The sequence below is a fragment of the Macadamia integrifolia genome, chromosome 12 (genome assembly GCF_013358625.1).
Source record: "Macadamia integrifolia cultivar HAES 741 chromosome 12, SCU_Mint_v3, whole genome shotgun sequence".
Taxonomy (NCBI): Eukaryota; Viridiplantae; Streptophyta; class Magnoliopsida; order Proteales; family Proteaceae; genus Macadamia; species Macadamia integrifolia.
In genome coordinates, this window is record NC_056568.1 from 27,204,530 (window position 1) to 27,212,865 (window position 8,336).

The window sequence follows — 8,336 nt, forward strand, 5'->3', positions numbered from 1 at the left end:
AAATGAACAGGAAAAAAAAAAAAAAAAAAAAGAGACCCAATATGATAATTAGAGAAGAACGCTACCTAGTCACATGGATCTTACACCATCGTAGGGGCCAATGTGGGAGTGCACAACGGCATTAAGAATTTTTTTTGTCTATAGTGCAGGGCAATCATTTCGTCCTCTCTCTCTATGTTTGAGTGTAGAGGCTACACGAGTAGACAAAGTTCTTTTCCCCTAATAATTAATGAGGAGAACTCTAATAAAAAAATGAGAAAATGTTGGGTATGCCGCCGATATCAAGTATACTAGCATCCATTGTGTCTATCTCTATCTTTCATTTTTTTTAAATGACCCTTATATCCTTCCTGAATGATACTCCATCATGTGTTCCTATTGGTGCTATCCGCTAGCATACTTGATATCGGCGGCATACCTATCCCTCTCCCTAAAAAAAATTTAATAAATAGATTTTTTTTTTTTGGGTCCATGTGTGTAGGGACTGCATCAGCATATGACCAATGAAAACACACTTGGAAACATCAATAGGGTGGTGAGTAAGGATGTGAATTTGTAACCAAAATCGTTTATCTAAATCGAACCCATAGTTATCAATTCGGCCGAATAATTCGAACCGAATTTTTCCGAATTCTATAAAAAATTCAGACCGAATCCGAATTAAAAATAAAATTCTTTAAAATTCGTGACTTTTTCCAAAATGAATATAAATCGCGAATAATTCGGACTGAATCCGAATTAAACCGAATTATTCGGTCCATTTAAACATTATTTAAAAAAAAAACCAACAAAAAAAAATAAAAAAACAATAAAAAAAAAAACCCCCAATAAGATTTTTTGACCGCTTTTTTGACCGAATCCTTAAATTAATCGTCCGAATTATTCCGAATAATTCTCCGTCCAAATAATTCCCGAATCCGAATTTGCTAACTATGATCGAACCGATCCGTTTACACCGAAACTGTAAAACCGTTTAGTAAATGGTACGGTTATGGTTTCAAGTTTCAGGCCGATTAGCTAAACGGGTCGGATCGGTTTAAACCGCGGAACCCGTTGGTTTCAAACCGAATTGAAACCATTTAAATCGAACCATTTAAAACCGTTTAAACCGATCCGATTAATCCGTACAACAATTAAATAAAGAAGAGACAGTAATCCATATAACAATTAACAATTAAATTAAGTGTCCATCTTGCTTTGGTATGATTTATTGCAATTCAATTCAAGTTTAGGCTTTAGATCATGAACTTGTAATCCATATATGTTACTATGTTATTATGTTATCATAGATGGGGTGTTTTGGCTGAACCACTTGTCATTTTAATATTTTATGCTGTAGAAGGCTGGATTTGGATGTTGTATGATATTAGTTATAAATGTTTGAGAATGACAAAGAAATAGCACTAGATTATCAAATTAAAACATACCATCGTAAATATAGAATCTCTTATTTGTGGTTGTCAATTATTTTTTGATAAGCTTATGATATTCAATTTAGAGATAGTTTCAAGTTATAACAAACCGATTGTGAACCATTTTACAAACCGTATAGAATAAACTAAAACCGAAACTGTTTAAAACCGTGAAACCGATACCGTTTAGAAACCGTAAAAACCAAAACCGTTTACTAAACGGTCACGATTTCAGAAAATGGAACCGTTCAGTAAATGGAGCGATTATGGCTTTAGTCAAATAAATGTGAACTGAACCGATCTACACCATTTAAACCGAAACCAAACCAATTAACACCCTTAGTACTGGTGAGCATTTTTATTTTGCCCGCCTCTCTCTTTGGGCACAACTCCTACACTCATGGACATAAAACATTTTCTCTAATTAATAACATGAATCTTAACTCTCTCTATACCATAAAACATTTTTTTATTTTTTTTTTAGTTCTTAAAAAAGGAAAAAAAGAAAAAAAAGAAAGGAAAAAAAAGAGAGGTATTTCTAACTAAATTACTAATTTGGAATACACAACTCATTTTCCACCCACTCCATTTTTTTCCATCAAACAAACGGGCCCTTCATCTTATACCCTTTATTCGGTTCTTCCTTTTTCCCCCAACGTCTTACCTCCGTAATCACCTTCCAGATCAAATTAAAATTTCTATTTTGATGGAGATATCATCCATGAATTCCTCTGGCTAGATTGCTAGAGTTGGGATTTGCCGCTGCTGCGGCTACAAACAGGAGAGATTGCTCCCCAGGATTTGCAAGTGAAGCACTAGGGATCAATGTGAAGGATCGACAACTTGACCCATCATCGTGAGAAGAACAATTCAAACAACATAAAGGCACAGAAGCCGAAGATGAAAGATTCAGAGGTAAATAATGGTTTTGGCAATAGACACCGTGATCTCATTGACTCTGCTAACTCCATTGTCCAGATGTAATGCTCCTGTGAGTCTACCTCCACCAACATTACAATTATCTTTGAAGGAATCTGCTCATTCTCTGCTGCTGCCATTGCTGGATCTCCCAAGTTGATACCTGATCCTTTGAGGCTTCAGGCTTATGGGATCGCTAATCGTGTGAGGTACCTCATCGATACGCCAGAGAACATATGGGGTTGCCTTGAAGAATCAATGTTTTTGGAGGCTGCAAATAGATATCTCAGGGCCACTGTTGGTGAGCATCCGTGCTGACAAGGCTTTCCTGTCCAATTTTCCTCTGCTTCAACACCAGTGGCAGATTGTTGAGAGCTTCAAGGGCCAGATTTGGAAAGGTTGATGGATCAGGGGCTTGGCACTGCATTATATGTGGACGCATTTGCTGCCATTGCTGTCATTGATGAGCTGGATCCTAGGCATATTTTGAGGTTGTTCTTGGATTCAAGGAGGTCGTGGATATCGCAGAAACTAGGTATGTGGATCTGGAGCTTGTCAGTTCTGTTGTTTCAGTCTTTTGTGATGTATTGTGGATAATTCAGCTTAGTCTTGGACAAGTAGGAGAATTGTTTCTACAGGTCTTGAACGATATGCCTTTCTTTTACAAAACTATACTGAGTTTCCCTCCAAGTTCCCAACTGTTCGGCCCACTTTTGCCACAGATGGAATTAAAGACATCTTATATCCAGCAATCAAGCTCTTTTTTGCCCTTAATCCTGCTTCTTATTTACCTTTTCAAAGCATTGGCTGCCTTTCTTTTCTGTTTCCTATACCTTCTAATCATTTCATTTCCTAGATGACATTTTATTCACTTTTTGCAAGGGAAACTCTTCACCTGCTTCCATCTTTTCTATTATGTTTTTCTTTTTTAATTTCCTGATATCTCCTGATATTACAGTTTTTTGATAATCATTTATTCAGTCATATTGGTTGCTTTGATGCTTATCAGTTTGGCATCATTGTCTTGAAAATTCTGAGCTATCTTTCGATACAATGTAGATTATGAGCTATCTTTCAATTATTATGTCTTACTACTCCTAGATTCTTCATGCTGCTCAATGGTTTCTAATTGTCCGTTTTCCTCATGATGGTGGGGTTCAGTGCACCAGCACTATCGTCAAGTGGACATCTAAATCATCTCTTCCAATGATCTAAGATGATAATTCTTCCTAAAGCTCTTGGAAGACAAATTTGAATGGCGAACTCTTTCGGCTCTGTTTGGTTGCAATGGGAATTAAAGGGTAGTGAAGTGAAATTTTCATACTTTAAAAAGAAATATTTATAATCATTACCCATATGATTGTATAAACTATTTAATTTTTTTAACCATATTTAGTAATGATATATTTTACATGTAATTTTTTTTTTTTACATATTATAGCGAAGGGATTTGGATGCAAAGTAAAGTGAAATTTTGTAACCAAATATGGAATGATTTGAAGTTAATTTTAAAGTCACATGGGTAATGATTACATATATTTCTTTTGTAAGTAGTAAAATTTCATTTCCCTTCCCTTTAATTTCCCTTACAACCAAACATAGCCTTCCAAAGCTTGATTTTGATGATAACTTGAGTTTCGGGGTTGCTGCACCATTTTTTAAATCTTTCATTTAGGTAAAGGCCCAACTTTTTTTTTTTTTTTCCTTTTTTCCTATCATTACGTTGTCTTTGTTATATATATATATTTATAATATATATATATATATATATATATCATACTTCATATAAAAGCACGAAGTGGCAAATCTTTCAGTTGACAATTTTACCCTTTTTTTATTATATTTTTTCTCTATTCCTTTTTATTTTCTTAAATTATTGGTATCCTTTATATTTTTATAAATTTTTATAATACTTAAATACTCTCTAATTCGAATTCCTTTATTACTCTAATATCTCATGTCACGTCTCTTCTCTATCTACTTCCCATTTCTTTTGAAACTCTTGCCCCTTTCTCTATCTCTCTCTCTCCCTCTCGTGGTCTCTCATGGTCTCTCCTACTTTCCCTTTTTTCTTTATTTGCACATGCATAGCCTCGCTTCCCCTCTATCACATAGACCCTACGCATTCAGAGCCCAATCGATCAATGAATTGTTTCCAACAGCTTGGAAGCCAAGAAGAACATCAGATTCAGAAATTCCAAGATCAAAATGTCTCTTTATCTGAAATTCTAAGCAGCGAAATTGAACTTCTGATTATCTATTTGATCTCATCAACTAACCTATGATGAAGCCTTCGACTTAGCCTCACTCTTGGTTCATGTTAACGGGAACTGTAAGCTAAGAAAGTTCCTTGGGGCCTATATTGTTATTCATGGTCAGTCCGATGCACTTTGGCAAAATATGCAACTAATTTATCCCGAAATCTATTTATCAATTGATGATTAGAGGGTTTTCGTTTGGATTACACTGATGATCTCTGCATCCGGCATTCGATCTTCACCATTGATTTGGTAAGATTTTCACTTTTCTTTTTTAATTTTAAGATGGTATTTCTCATCGTATATTAATTTATTTTTTTTGGTTAATTCTAATTCCTCCAGATTGTGGGGTGAATATGGTTAATGCCATCTAAAATGATGAAATCAATGATCTGATGTGTTATGAAATCAATGATCTGATGTGTTATCTTTCACCCAGCAATTTAAATTTCATTGTTCTGTTTATCTCTCACTTTATTCTTCTATTGCATATGTTAAGGTTTTTTTTTTTCCTAAGCTCTCATATCGAGTCTGAATGGGTTTCTTGGGTTCTCTTAATTTAACTTTACCTTTGTTCCTCAAAAGTTTCTTCTATAATATATTTATCTACTTGTTGAAAAGGTTTAAAAATAAAGTTATTAATGACTTCCCTCTTTGAAGGTATTGACAGTTCTCAAAATTCATCAGTAGTAAATTTCACTTAAGTCTCAAAACCTAGATTTTGTTGTTCTATTTCCTTGTTAGTACAGATGGGCTTGTTACGTTTTCCTCAAATGAATGATTAGATTAATTATGTTGTTAAGTTGCTTGATTCTCCTATAGGCTAACACCTTAGCATTTCTTGGAGTTGGATATAAAAAAATATGGAAAGTAATAGGATACTTTAGCTACAATTAAAATCAATCCAGCCATGGGTGGAACCTGAAATTTCATTAGTTGATCTTTACATGACAAAAGTATTATTCCTCTATATTTTGGTTGTTAGTTTACTTGATCCTTCTCCATTTGATAATTAATTGATTTTATTTTTCTTGTGCATTGTGATGTTTCACGTGTTGTGGCTACCCAGATTTCGAGCCATGATGCCAGCTTCTTGTGCAAAGGGGATGTGGCCTTAAGCAAACTTATCCTAGAATCATCAACTTCTAGCCGCAAAATTTTCATTTGGGAAGCTTTTTGTGAATCTTGAGGCAACAGTAATAGAAATGTAGATTGACATCAAAAGTCAAGTATGATTCCCAGAGGATACTGAAGCTTGCTCTGATCAGGTTTGGCCTCAATTTGTGTTCCAGCTACTTACCAGGTGAGTTCACACGTCCAATGTTATAATTTTCTGATTTCATTAGTGAACCTCCTGAATGTGACTTGTTTACTATGATGCCTACTCCTGATTGATTTTTGATTCTGTTTTTATTGGACATGTACTTGAGTTGTATCCCATTTGTGAATGGCTCTGTTATTAGTGATTTTGATATGGACTTTTAATGGCAATGTTATTACCATTTCTGGAATATGTACATGGAAAAGTGCTTTTTAATATTGTGTTAGTATACTTTGAAAATTCAGAATGAAGTCATGCAATTGATCTGTGGATGAGAAAATTTGATCAACATGCCTATTTTTTTTCTCCATTTTTCTATGTAGAGGTCCAAGGGCTAATCTTTACATGGATTTGAGGATGGCAAAATTTGTTTTTTTCCTTAAGGTGAGGGCAACTTTTCCATTTCAATGTCATGTTCTATTATGTGGATATGAAAATTAGGATTAGTCTCCTCATTACCTAGCTAAAATGCAAGAACTGCCACATTAAACAACATGAACATTTGAGGTAGACCTATCTAATTTTTGACTTTCTGCTGCACCAGTTAGCCACTTTGACCTCTCTCTCTCTCTCTCCCTCCTGAATGTAACTTTTTAATTTATAAATTCCTCTCTTTAATAAAATACAACAAGAAACTCTGGCCGCTTGCTAGAAGGAGACCTCAGGATTTTGATATTATATTTGGTATGTATTTTTTGACGTTGTTTTCACATTTCCTTCTCAAATTATCAATATTCTTGCCTTCTCTAAGAATTTGCAAAGGCTTTGTGGCAAAGATGCTGATATCATTGAGGAAGTAGCTAAAATTCAGGTATGTAAATTCCAGCTCCGTATATCCAAAGTAGATTGCTTTCTAATAGAAGATACATATGACTACTGCAATGATATTCACCAGTACTACATTAATATTGTTCAATGCTTGCCAAAATCTGGAATGCTGGATTTGTTTTCAAAGAAAATTCATTTGTTCTGGCATGTAAGAAGCTTTCTTCGCCATTAAGAACAAAATTTGTATCTTCAAGTGATCACTCTAGAAATATAACAGGGAAACCCAATCCAATTTATGAATCTTTGTCTCTCGTAAAACACTACTTCAACTTTCTTATCCCTTACCTAAGAACAAAAACGAGTTCTTTGAGGTTGAATCCAAATCCCTACACACTCCACATTAGAAGTCTCATTCCTGAGATGGAGGGAAATCCCAAATTAGATTCACTTCCCCAACTACACCAATGAATCCAGCACAACCATAGATTCAGCTTTTTTCCCCTCCACTTTTTTCTGAAATTTCTCTTAATACTCAGAAAGCCTGTTCATCTCTTTTCATAAAGGTAGCTCCAATCCTATTACTGATCAAAATTCAGCTTCCATGACCTCAGATACAACTCCACTCCTAATCTACCCATCACGTTGTTGGACACTTCTATTATCCCATTCTATAATGTCTAAATCCTCCCACCCATTATCATCATACCTCCCCTCCCCAATTCTTTCACTTCCTTCTTCATGAAACCCCTTTCTCCCTCCTATCCCATACTCTCTCTCTCTCTCTCTCTCTCTCTCTCTCTTATTCTACAACAAATATTGGTGGTGGTTTTTCTGAAATCGCAGTTTTCCAAGCACTCTGTTTCTTTGTTCCTTGGTTATTCACTGGTTTTATCTGGAAAAGATTTTCTTCATTTTTCAGCCGACTCTATTTAGTTGGGAAAAGTCCGAGTTATAATTTTGCCAATTGTTTTCCTTACCCACAACCAATTCACAAAGAAAACGCTCTGAATAATGCTTTTTTTTTTTTCTTTTTTTTGATAATATGAATCTCTCTTTCTCTCTCATATGCATGTGTGCACTTGCTTATTTTAGTTCCATATGCATCTAAATATATATATATATATATATATATAAAAAAATATGGGTCTTTAGCTCAATTGGTAGAGTACTTGTGGTGTGAGAAATTGTTTCATACCTCAAGAGTATGGTGGTTCGAATCCACCGAGTCCTTTATCTATATTTTTTATTTTAACCTCAATGGTAGGATCATGGGAATATAAGTATTTTTAGACTGAAAAAACATAAAAACTTTTTAAATGAATCTTTTAGGAGGGAAATGGTTATGGCTTTTGCAATTTTTCTAAGATATTAACTAATGAGTTGGACCAAATTAACTCAAACTTGTGGGACAAATTAGAAATTAACTCAAACATGTAGGACAAATTAGAAATTTAATTAAAGTGACAAAATTTACTCAAAATAACATTGAGTTTGAATCAAGTGACCCATGTAAATGATAAATAAAAGGTTTAAAATACAATTAAATGTTTAAAAAATATTCCTTCCTAAATTTTCTACATCTCTCTCTCTCTCTCTCTCTCTCTCTCTCTCCATCAGGTTTCTTTTGATTTTGATAATCTTAGTCATTAGGTGACATTG

General features: G+C 34.3%; 1 long non-coding RNA gene across 6 annotated transcripts in view; it reads left to right on the forward strand.

The window, feature by feature from the left end:
* The first annotated feature begins 2,005 nt into the window (after positions 1-2,005).
* LOC122057806 overlaps positions 2,006-8,336 on the forward strand; it is an 11,423-nt gene continuing 5,092 nt past the window's right edge. For 2 of the 6 annotated variants that reach the window (XR_006133633.1, XR_006133631.1), the window contains exons 1-3: positions 4,132-5,891; positions 6,233-6,293; positions 6,661-6,720. This is a non-coding gene — a long non-coding RNA (uncharacterized LOC122057806). Of the gene's footprint in view, positions 2,866-4,131; positions 5,892-6,232; positions 6,294-6,660; positions 6,721-8,336 lie in introns of those variants that run through there. The other 4 variants (XR_006133636.1, XR_006133634.1, XR_006133632.1 and 1 more) reach the window with 4 other exon arrangements.